The sequence below is a fragment of the Bufo bufo genome, chromosome 6, assembly GCF_905171765.1.
Source record: "Bufo bufo chromosome 6, aBufBuf1.1, whole genome shotgun sequence".
Classification (NCBI taxonomy): Eukaryota; Metazoa; Chordata; class Amphibia; order Anura; family Bufonidae; genus Bufo; species Bufo bufo.
The window spans coordinates 207,642,968-207,655,572 of NC_053394.1; the positions used below are offsets into that span (position 1 = coordinate 207,642,968).

General features: G+C 46.0%; 1 protein-coding gene across 3 annotated transcripts in view; it reads right to left on the reverse strand.

Moving 5' to 3' along the window:
* COMTD1 (catechol-O-methyltransferase domain containing 1) overlaps positions 1 to 12,605 on the reverse strand; it is a 172,211-nt gene that overhangs the window by 118,926 nt on the left and 40,680 nt on the right. Inside the window, exons 1-2 of one of the 3 annotated variants that reach the window (XM_040435746.1) lie at positions 8,720 to 8,724; positions 8,544 to 8,545 (exon numbers count right to left, since the gene is read on the reverse strand). The exons of the other annotated variants lie outside the window; for them this stretch is intronic. The gene's annotated coding sequence lies outside the window, so the exon portion shown is untranslated. Of the gene's footprint in view, positions 1 to 8,543; positions 8,546 to 8,719; positions 8,725 to 12,605 lie in introns of those variants that run through there. 3 annotated transcript variants of the gene reach the window in all.

Genomic DNA, 12,605 nt, shown 5'->3' on the forward strand with positions numbered 1-12,605 from the left:
ACATTTGCTTAGTTAGGAACATAGAAAGAACAAAAAAATAACTTGGATAACCCCTTTAAAGAGGTTGTCCGGGTTCAGAGCTGAACCCGGACATACCCTTATTTTCACCCAGGCAGCCCTGCAGTGTGTTCAGTGACGTCACCGGCTCTGATGGGCGGGCTTTAGCGCTGCCCTAGCCGTTTTACTGGCTAGGGCAGCGCTAAATCCTGCCCATCAGTGCCTGTGACGTCACCGGGATTCCTGGCAGCCCCATGGAGAGCCCCGGTACGTCACCGGATCTACGAAAAATGCCTTTGCCCTGCACGATTTAGCGAAGGGCAAAGGAGAGAATCGTGTCATGCCCCGCCCTGACTATGTGCGGAGGTCGGCCAGAATAGCAGCACGAGTTTAGTGTTTTGTTTTGGAGCCGTGCTGGATACGCCTCCCATCAGGTGCACTGGGTGGGGTCATTAGTTTAAATAGCACTCCAGCCCAGTGCTCTGAGCGAATTATAGGAATCACTTTGGTCTTGGAAGCTAGGAGGGAAGGTTGGCTGTTCCAGCTCAGAAAGATAAGTGTGGTTTCTAGTTTGATTGTTTTGTGTCATCTCTCCCATCCAGGTTCTGTGCGAGTAGGCTGCTCCTATTTCCCCTCTTCACCATCTCAGGGAATTTAGGGTGTTTCAGCCCAGGCACGGGGACACATCATACCTACCACCAAGGTCTGCTTGTGGGCTGAGCAGTGCAGGGAGAGAGGTCAGGGATTAGCTAGGAGGTGACCCTTCCCCTGCCTCTCGCCTAGAGCCTGGTTGGTGGTTTATCTGTTAGTCTGAGTGCACGTCCGCCGTGACATTTCGGAGCATGAACTGCTCCGATGCTCAAGTCAGGGGGGCTGTCGGGGTGAAAATGGAGGTATGTCCGGGTTCAGCTCTGAACCCGGACAACCCCTGTAAGTCACTAGGACTTTCAGACCTTAGTCTTTTAAATGGAACATCCTTTAAGTGCGACTCTTTAGGTGCACATATCGAATTATATCAGAATTGAACCAGAAGGGAACCAAAGGTAACTAAAGATATAGTCACTGTATGTAAATAATGTTTCTGCTTCTCACAATCTTCACCTGTATTGTCCGACACTTCCTAAAATACCCCAAACTTCTGCACCCAGCAAAGAACTATTTATCTCTCCCTCCATCTTACCCACCCATCTGACCTCCTCATATCTGTTCCTTAACATAAAAGCTCCTCTCATCCAGCTCCTCTTATAGTGGATTTCATTTTATTCACACCTCCCGCCCCGGCAACAAACATGGTGGAGAAGTTGGTCTTCTACCAGACAACTGCTCCTACAGCTCAACTCCACTGCCACCCTAAATTATGCTCCCTTAATTTGAAGTACACCCTGTCCACATCTACTCTCCCTCTAATCTCCAAGTAGCTGTTCTGTACCTCCCTCCAGGCAGTGGCGTACATAGAGAAGTAAAAAAAAAAATTCCCTGGATTTTATGTGGCTGTCATGGCCCATGAACAGGTAGGAACAAGAGTTAGGGACCACTCATGAGACGGCCTTGACGCGGTGAGTGGCTTACTATGCTTTGGCCAAAATATAAACCAATGTCTCATCCAGCATGGAGGGCAGAGTGCTGGATGTAGTGTGCGATCACATTTGCATTTTCCGTTTGTATATGTATTTCGCCATAGTGATCTGCACCTACAGGCAGGTTGTGCTGACCCAACCCCTTATTTTTTTCTTTGTAGTATATATTGGAGGCGTGGCGATCTCCTTGGAGTCATTGCACACCTGACCAGTTAATCTGTCCTTGAGGCTGGTTTTAAAGTCAGTATAAAACTGAGTCTGCTTGTATAGAACCTACCATTAGCCATCTGGCTCCAGGAGAAGTATATGGTGGGTTCAGCATGCATGTTGGTACTTGCATCCCTGGATCCGATGAAAGCTGTAATGGCACCGGACGGGGTTACAAGCAAAGTGTACTTGGCTTGCATGCTGACCTGCATTCCCTGGATTTTATGTGGCTGTCATGGCCCATGAACAGGTAGGAACAAGAGTTAGGGACCACTCATGAGACGACCTTGACGCGGTGAGTGGCTTACTATGCTTTGGCCAAAATATAAACCAATGTCTCATCCAGCATGGAGGGCAGAGTGCTGGATGTAGTGTGCGATCACATTTGCATTTTCCGTTTGTATATGTATTTCGCCATAGTGATCTGCACCTACAGGCAGGTTGTGCTGACCCAACCCCTTATTTTTTTCTTTGTAGTATATATTGGAGGCGTGGCGATCTCCTTGGAGTCATTGCACACCTGACCAGTTAATCTGTCCTTGAGGCTGGTTTTAAAGTCAGTATAAAACTGAGTCTGCTTGTATAGAACCTACCATTAGCCATCTGGCTCCAGGAGAAGTATATGGTGGGTTCAGCATGCATGTTGGTACTTGCATCCCTGGATCCGATGAAAGCTGTAATGGCACCGGACGGGGTTACAAGCAAAGTGTACTTGGCTTGCATGCTGACCTGCATTCCCTGGATTTTATGTGGCTGTCATGGCCCATGAACAGGTAGGAACAAGAGTTAGGGACCACTCATGAGACGACCTTGACGCGGTGAGTGGCTTACTATGCTTTGGCCAAAATATAAACCAATGTCTCATCCAGCATGGAGGGCAGAGTGCTGGATGTAGTGTGCGATCACATTTGCATTTTCCGTTTGTATATGTATTTCGCCATAGTGATCTGCACCTACAGGCAGGTTGTGCTGACCCAACCCCTTATTTTTTTCTTTATAGCAAGAATCAAACCAGGCCTCCCACACAGTAAAGAAGGGTTTCTGCCTAAACCCCTTTCAATGACCCTTAGACCATTTTTCCACTGCTTCATTTGATAAAAGTTCCTTTAGTGGGTAGAGTCCTGATCAAGTTTTCACCTCCAGTAGAAGAGGAGATAATCCCAACTACAACTGGTCCCCCTCTAGCCCTGGGCCCATAGCATTCGCCTGGTCTGCCGCTATGGTAGTTACGCCCCTGCCTCCAGGCCTAGTAACCACCTTTCTTGACCATTTTAACACCTGGCTCCTACACTTTCTTTCTGCTGACATCCCAACTATCATCAAGGATGACCTCAACATCCCCATTGACACTTGCCACTCAACTGCCTCTAAGTTTCTAGCACTCACTTCATCCTTTGGTCTCTCACAGTGGTCCTCCACTCCCACCACAGAGATGGTCAGACACTGGATCTTAAATTTACACGCCTCTGCTCCCTATCTAACCTTTATAAATTGCCTCTCCCCCTATCCGATCATAATCTACTCACATTCTCTTCACTGGTCTCTGCAGCTGCTCGCCAGTCCACACACTAGCACACTCTCACAGGAACTTTAAACATCTTGACTTTTGCTTGCTTTCTGCCACTATCTACCATATGTTCCCCCCAGGATGCAGATGCTGTCACCACTCTGTATAACACCACAATAACTCAAGCTCTCACACACAATAACTCCAGCTCTCCCCCTCGTTCACAACAAAACCCAAAAAATCAACAGGCAACCATGGCACACCAACCTGACCAAAGAAGTGAGAACTGAGTTTCCAGGGCTGCAAAACGACAATGGAAAAAATTCTCATTCTAAGGCTACATTCACATGACCGTATGAATGAGTCCACATCCGTTCCGCAATTTTGCAGAACAGGTGCGGACCCATTCATTTCAATGAGGCTGCAAAAGATGTGGAAAGCACACCGTGTGCTGTCCACTTCTGTAGTTCCGTTCCGCGGCCCCGCAAAAAACAGATAATGTCCTATTCTTGTCCGCAATTGCGGACATGTATAGGCATTTTCTATTATAGAGCTGAAATTTGTGGTCGGCAAATTGTGGAATGCACACTGGCTGGTATACGTGTTTTGCGGATCCACAAAACACTACAGTCATGTGAATGTACCCTAAGGAGCACTTCACAACATACAAACAATCCCTCCTCATTTTCAAGTCCTCACTCGCTGCTGCAAAACAGGCCTACTTCACATCTCTCATATCTTCCCTGTCCCACAACCGTAAACAACTTTTTTATACTTTTAACGTTCTTCTCTGTCCCCCAGTGTCTCCATCCTCACCATCTCACCACCTGTGCATTTGACCCAATCCCATCCCACCGCATTCCCAACCTCATTACAGTGTTTATCCCAGCCCTAACTAATCTCTTCAACCTATCACTAAGCTCTGGTGTCTTCCATTAAGCCAAATTCTCAAAAAGCCTTCCCTTGACCAATCTTCTTTGTATTATCACCCACATGCTTTGGTGTCTGTCGCAGGCGCATTGAGGATGAAGCGGCCGAGTGAGTGGCCGCCTCTCAGTGCGCCTGCGCCGATTGAAGATAGGTACGGCCGCGGCGCAGGCGCCAGATATTGAATGAAAACAGGCAGGGCCAGCGGAGAAAGATCCCGTCCGCTGGCCCTGTCAATCAACAAGCAGAGGGGGCGTCATTACCATCGGAGGATGCGGCTGCTACCAGCAAGTAGCCGCCCTACTTGCTAGTAGCAAGGTAATTTACATATTATAAAAATAGGGTTTTAGCAAATTCTACTGAACCAAAATTATTATTTTACTTATGTATGGATAAATCGCAGTGTAGGGGTTATTATTAAGCAAAAAAAAAAAAAAAAAACGGTTTAGTGGGCTGACAGAAGCCCTTTAATACTAAAACCTTATCTCAGCTTGAAGGTGAAATTGGGGAAGTGGAATCATCATTATCCCAAAAAATGTCTACAAGTGAATTGGAAGCCTTTAGAAAAGAGGTGGATGCACTATTTGTCAAGTGGGAGGAGCAAATTAAAACTACTAAGATGAAAAAGTTAGAGGGATCGCCTAGATGTTGAGATGAACAGGGTATATCGTTGGAAGCACAGAGACCCTGGTGCAAGACTGAGATCGGTATCTGTAACCTCCATTACGTCAAGAAGTGAGGATGGTAGCTCTGGGGTCTCTGACTCTAGGAGATACCCCCACAGATCTAATAAACGGAAGGAGGCGAATCCCCGGATGCCGACAGGAAAGAGACGCCCGGATGGGACGTCTGGAACATTACAGGTAATTAATCTGTCCACCCGTATACTCACGGATGATCAAAAATCGAATTTGGAGAAGGGTCTCTCCTTTTCTCCCAGCAGTGATTTTGACTTGTTTTTGACAGTGAGAGACGTGCATTTGTTTGCACGCAAGCTGGTTTTAAAGAAGCTATTTTATCAGAGGCCGGATCCCAATTTTCCAACCCCACAGGAGCAGGAGGCACTGGCTATATTAACTTCCCTGTTGGAGGAGCAAGAAGCATCTTCAGAAACGGGTGAGTTTCCCAAGAAATTATGTCCCAAATCTAAGAAATTTCCCCCACTATCGCTTTTTTCCAACATTGATCTATTTGTACAAATGGTGTGTAACGATCTGACTAAGATTCCGGCATCTAATGCCGTTGATAATTGTACCAAGGGGGAAAGGTCCGCCTTGAAAGAAATGAAGACCTGGAATGATGTGGTGATTAAAGGGGCCGATAAGGGGGGCAACATTGTCATCTGGCCCCGTATCATGTATGAAAGAGAGGCCTGGAGGCAGCTGCATGACAAGGAGTGCTATGTCAAACTGCCCTTCAATCCCACCATAAAATACATTGATCAGTTAAGCAGCATATTGAATGGGGCAGTTTTGGAAGGGGTAATTATACTTCTTCCCAAGGTGCATAAAGATTTCCGAGAACCCCAGGGACGCCCGATTGTGTCGGGAACTAACAGCCTAAGGCTACTTTCACACTAGCGTTCGGAGCGGATCCGTCTGCATTAAAACTTAGAACATTTTCTAAGTATGAAAGTAGCCCGAGCGGATCTGTTCAGACTTTACATTGTAAGTCAATGGGGAACGGATCCGCTTGAAGATTGAGCCATATGGTGTCATCTTCAAGCGGATCCGTCCCCATTGACTTACATTGTAAGTCTGGACGGATCCGCTTGCCTCCGCACGGCCAGGCGGACACCCGAACGCTGCAAGCAGCGTTCAGGTGTCCGCTCACTGAGCGGAGCGGAGGCTGAGCGCTGGCAGGCGGATGCATTCTCAGTGGATCCGCCTCCACTGAGAATGCATTGGGGCCAGACGGATGCGTTCGGGGCCGCTCGTGAGCCCCTTCAAACGGAGCGCACGAGCGGACACCCGAACGCTAGTGTGAAAGTAGCCTAAATGAGGCAGTATGCAAATACATCAACTCCTTCTTACACCCGCTTGTTGTAGAGCTACCGTCGCACTTGAAGGATACCATGGACGTTCTCAGAAAGGTTGAAGATTTACACATGGACCCCGATATGTTGCTGGCGACATGCGACGTTAAGTCGCTGTATACATCTATCAAGCATTCGGATGGGCTCAAGGCAGCCGAGTTCTTTTTACACAGCTCCAATTTGGAAGCAAAGAAATGTAAGTTGATTATGACTCTGTTGGAGTTTGTGCTCACCCACAATTTTTTCACATTTGGGTGTCTCTTTTTCCTACAACTCCGGGGGACAGCGATGGGGGCGTCTTGTGCGCCCTCATACGCTAATTTGTTCCTGGGGCTGTGGGAGAGAGAGATCCTACAAACCAGTGTGTCTTCTCTGGGGGCTGAAGGTTCAGTACTGGGGAAGATCCATTGATGACCTGCTTATCATTTGGCAGGGCTCCAGTGAGGAATTCAAGTTGTTTGTGGATGAGCTGAACAATAACCAGTTGAACATCCGACTCACATACACATGCAGTAGAACAGAGATTGACTTTTTGGATGTGAAACTACGGGTGGATGCTGATGGGAGGATCACTTCAGATCTATTCCGAAAACATACTTCGGTAAATTCCCTTCTGTTAGCTCAGTCCTCTCACCCGAGGAATCTGATCAACAGCATCCCTGTTGGCCAGTTCCTGCGGGCGAGAAGAATCTGTTCCACTGATTATTTATTTGAAATTCAGGCTGACGACCTGCGGAAGAGATTTCAGCAGAGAGAGTACACAAGATGGCCGATTGAGAGGGCATATCGTCGAGCACGCCAGGCCAAGCGCCCTGAACTTCTACAACCCCAAGTACGGCGGGACGCGTCTGACGAGATACGATTTATCACAACGTACAATAATAACTGCACCGAAATAGGTGAGGTACTATCTAAATATTGGGGAATACTGCGTGGGGACTCACAGCTCGGACCGACAATGTCGGTTCGTCCACGTTTAACATTTAGACGGTCCAAAAATCTTAAGGACCATCTGGTACGAAGCCACCACATTGTGAGACAACCTGGACTCTTTGGGTCCAAGGGCCCCAAATGGGGCAACAAACCATGCGGCAAATGTGTTGCTTGTTGCAATATGGACAGGACAGACATCTTTTGGGATCCCGCACATAGAAAGGAATACCAGATTACCTACCCAATTGACTGTTCTACTACTGGGGTGATATATTGGGCCCTATACCCATGTGACAAAATCTACGTGGGGCTGACGACACGCCAATTTAAAAAACGTATTCGGGAACATGTACTGGCGATTACAGCTGCAGCTGATATCATGGATGATGATCTCCTTACCACGATACCAAGACACTTTAAGGAAGTACATAGATCTAATGGTTCCCTGTTGAGGTTTAGGGGCATTGATCATGTCAAAATATCCCCTAGGGGGGGGGGGAACTGGAAGAGGATTCTTGCTCAACGGGAATCCCGATAGATTTTCACCTTTAACTCCATTACACCACACGGACTTAATGATTATAATAGTTTTGTGCCTTTCTTGTAGACTCCCTCGTGCTCCGCTTGATGTGATCCTGACATTCACTAGGTAAGTTCTGGTTTTGTAGCAGTATATGATTTTTATTGTCTGACTAACATGTTTTTATCAGTCCTGGTGTTTTGTTTGGTTATCTGCCTGTGACCTTACCCCCTTTTTTGCTCAGTTTCTGCTAGACTCTGCGGATTACTCAACGCGGTTACCAAGCATCACACATGGTGGCGTGTTGTTCCAGCAACGGACAGCCTGTGCGGAGATACAATTATGCACTGACACTTTATATTTATCTGGATATAGGGTGCATTATGAATTCATGCATTCTGCATTCCTTAGTTTTTATGCAACCTATTGTTATGTTTGGACATATTATCTGTGGACACGAATAAGTTGTATGTAGCAAAGTATATTACATTCTAAGATGTGCAATAATGGTATTGGGTTATTATTACTGTAGTGGCATGGATTATGTAATTATGTAATGGATATTTATTGCCCCTACTCTATATATTAAGTATTATGGCTTATAGTGTATATATTTCACAATTATGTATAAGACTTTGTAGTAATTTTGTTGCATGTGGCCATTATTTGTTTTTGCACTTGCACTTTCTCACTGCGCACTTTCACCTGCACTTGCACTTTTCTTTACTGCACGGTTTATTATCATTATTATTATCATTATTATTTTTCCTTCTCACATTAATTATGATCATGGGTATAATTATAGTGTATTTATTAAATTGATTCATGAGGAGTGAACACTTCTCTCGTAACATGCTTGGGTAGGTTATACTACTCTCCAAATAAGGGCGCCAGACCGCTCGTGTCCATTTGATTATCTGTGGGTATTTAAGACAGTGTAGGAGTTATACAGACATACGTGACTTGCTCCACCCATTCATGGGTCAGGTGGGTACCGTTGCTGGGCAGCTGCAGACGCTGTGTCCGGATCATATGGTTGTTGGGGGCGCGTCATCCTCGCTTCCGTTCCAGACGTCATATCCGGTTCGCTGCGCAGAGCTGGTGTGGCGTGGGCCGGGGGCGTGGTTGGGGCGTTCCACCATCAGGTGGTCTGGTCGAATGCGCATGCGCGGTGGTGACATCACGCATGACGTCCACTGTGCGTGTGTGCAATGTGATGGATGGTAGCGCTTTTCAGGTGCAGGATGGGAGGGAGTTGATTGTTGTACCTGATTGGTTTATGTAGATGGGGCGGGTATAAAGGGTGGGTCATATGGGTAAGTGTTATCCTGTATAGTATTATGCTTATTGGTCTCCTCAAGCCACCCAGGGTTGGTATTTTTAGACCAGTGGTGTAGTCGTGCAATCCGTGTTGAGACTGACATCAAGCACAGCGATTGTTTCATCCCCTTTTTGATACATTTTCGGTGGACCACACAGGCAGTGGCAACTATATGCAACAATTATGTATTGCTATACGTACTGGCTTGGGGGGGGGGGGGGGGGGGGGGGGGGGTTTCATCCACATTTCTCTGCATTTCCCTACCGTGCGGTACACATAATTGCTGGTCTCAGCCTTTTTTGGTATATTACCCCTTATGTGCTTGTAGCTCACTGTATTAGCGCACAGCAAGCAATCTATAAAATATGGATTTTGCAAACAGCCCTGAATAGACAGACATGAATTTTAGGTGCCATGTCTCATTTTAAAAAATTCCTAAGTTGCCCAGCAATTAAAAACTCCAAGAAGTGACCCCATTTTGGAAAGAGCACCCCAGTATGAACATTTTAAGTGGTAGAAAGGGTTTTTCTTTACCAAACAGGTGTCTCACAGAAATGAATATGTATTGGTTGGTGAAAAGTGGATATGTAAGCAATGCGGACAAAATTAGAGATATAAGGGTACATGCACACGTTCAGGATTCATGTGCGGAGAATCCGCACTGAAATCCGCAGGTGTTCGCAGGCAAATCTGTGCGGTCAATCCGCATTAATTGGTGCGGATTTGCATACGGATTTGCGTGCGGATTTGGTGCGGATTTCACTAAGTGAATGGAGAAAATCCGGTCAGGAAAAAAAAAATTAATTGACATGTCGCGGATTTTTAAATCCGCACCGCAGGTCAAAATCCGCGCGGAAAAAAATCTGCATCGTGTGCATTGAGAATTTCAAATTCTCATAGAATACAATGGACATGACCTACGGTGCGGATTTTCCGCACGCAAATCCGCGTGGAAAATCCGCACGCAATCCTGATCGTGTGCAGGGGGCCTAAGGTGGTAAAACTACAGGGAGCATCAAGGATGAAATTATTCCATGGATGAGTGGTAGATTCTAAAAAACACTCCTTCATACACAGGCCAGGTTTCGCAGGGCAGGTTTTGCAGTGGTAAATGGTGTCCTTTCTAACCCCCTTTTTCAACACAATCTGCATCTCTTTTGGGTCCTTCCCTTTCTTGCTGTCTAGGGCAGTTCACCTGGGAAATGTTGTCCTGATACAACACGGCCACTGTAACTTACAGAAGTACTGTGGCCCTCTTCTACTTGGTTTGGAAGAAATAGGGCCTTGATCACTACTTCTTGAAAGTGAAGAAATGTTCCTGTGTGTCCTCTAGACTTAAATAGCACATACACATTGTACATTGCCATCTGTACAATGTGTACAGACAGCTTTTTGTACCACACTTTTGTTTTTCGTGTGGCACTGTAGGGCATCAGAACTTGATCTTAAAGATCAACCCTGCCCATGTGCCTGTTGTAGTCCAGAATGCAGTCTGGTTTGGGGACAGTGGTAGTGGTACCTAGTACAGGAGCAGGGGAGCTTGTGTTAGTGTGAATGGTGGTCAGTACAAGTATGTCCCTCTTGTCCTTGTACTTAACCCCTTCACGACTGCAATCCGTTTATATACGTGATATTTGCACATGCCCGTGCAGCTACCACGTGTATAAACATCAAGCCAGCTCTTTAATCCAAGCGCTGCAAAGCGCTTGGATTAAAGCTTCTGCCCCTGTCCTGCTGCTGTCACTGACAGCATACAGTCCAGTAATGCCTGCAAGGGACCAATCAGAGTGGTCCCTTGCCGGCAATCGATATGATTGGTTAGTCTGTGCAGACTAACCAATCGGATCGCGGCAGTGCTAAAATGCCGGTTTCAGGCTCTGATCTGTCTGATCTGGTGCCCCCGATCTGTCCTGGTGCCCCCGATGATTGCGGAGACCCTCAAATGCCAGGGCAGTACGAACACCCCACAAATAACACCATTTTGGAAAGAAGACACCCCAAGGTATTCGCTGAGGGGCATATTGAATCCATGAAAGATTGAAATTTTTGTCTCAAGTTAGCGGAAAGGGAGACTTTGTGAGAAAAAACCCCAAAAAATCAATTTCCGCTAACTTGTGCCAATTTTTTTTTTTTCTATGAACTCGCCATGCCCCTTAATTGAATACCTTGGGGTGTCTTCTTTCCAAAATGGGGTCACATGTGGGGTATTTATACTGCCCTGGCGTTTTAGGGGCCCTAAAGCGTGAGAAGAAGTCTGGGATCCAAATGTCTAAAAATGCCCTCCTAAAAGGAATTTGGGCACCTTTGCGCATCTAGGCTGCAAAAAAGTGTCACACATGTGGTATCGCCGTACTCAGGAGAAGTTGGGGAATGTGTTTTGGGGTGTCATTTTACATATACCCATGCTGGGTGAGAGAAATATCTTGGTCAAATGCCAACTTTGTATAAAAAAATTGGAAAAGTTGTCTTTTGCCGAGATATTTCTCTCACCCAGCATGGGTATATGTAAAATGACACCCCAAAACACATTGCCCAACTTCTCCTGAGTACGGCGATACCACATGTGTGACACTTTTTTGCAGCCTAGGTGGGCAAAGGGGCCCACATTCCAAAGAGCACCTTTAGGATTTCACCGGCCATTTTTTACAGATTCTGATTTCAAACTACTTACCACGCATTAGGGCCCCTAGAATGCCAGGGCAGTATAACTACCCCACAAGTGACCCTATTTTGGAAAGAAGACATCCCAAGGTATTTCGTGATGGGCATAGTGAGTTCATGGAAGTTTTTATTTTTTTGCCACAAGTTAGTGGAATATGAGACTTTGTAAGAAAAAAAAGAAAATCATCATTTTCCGCTAACTTGTGACAAAAAATAAAAAAATCGAGGAACTCGCCATGCCCCTCACGGAATACCTTGGGGTGTCTTCTTTCCAAAATGGGGTCACTTGTGGGGTAGTTATACTGCCCTGGCATTCTAGGGGCCCTAATGTGTGGTAAGTAGTAGGGATCGACCGATATTGATTTTTTAGGGCCGATACCGATAATTTGTGAACTTTCAGGACGATAGCCGATAATTTATACCGATATTCTGGGAATTTTCATTTTTTGAAAAAAAAAATTCATACACAAATCTGCTGAAAATTAATATGTTTATTGTTAACGTGTATTTTTTTTTTTTTTGTAAATCTTTCTTTTTCATTTATACTTAATATTTTAGTTTTTTTTTTTTTTACTAACTTTTAGCCCCCTTAGGCACTAGAACCCTTGTCCTATTCACCCTGATAGATCTCTATCAGGGTGAATAGGATCTCACACTGTCCCTGCTGCTCTGTGCTTTGTGCACACAGCAGCAGGGAGCTGAACATGGCAGCCAGGGCTTCAATAGCGTCCTGGCTGCCATGGTAACCGATCGGAGCCCCAGGATTACACAGCTGGGGCTCCGATGTGGCCGAGCTATTTCTCTCACCCAGCATGGGTATATGTAAAATGACACCCCAAAACACATTGCCCAACTTCTCCTGAGTACGGCAATACCACATGTGTGACACTTTTTTGCAGCCTAGGTGGGCAAAGGGGTCC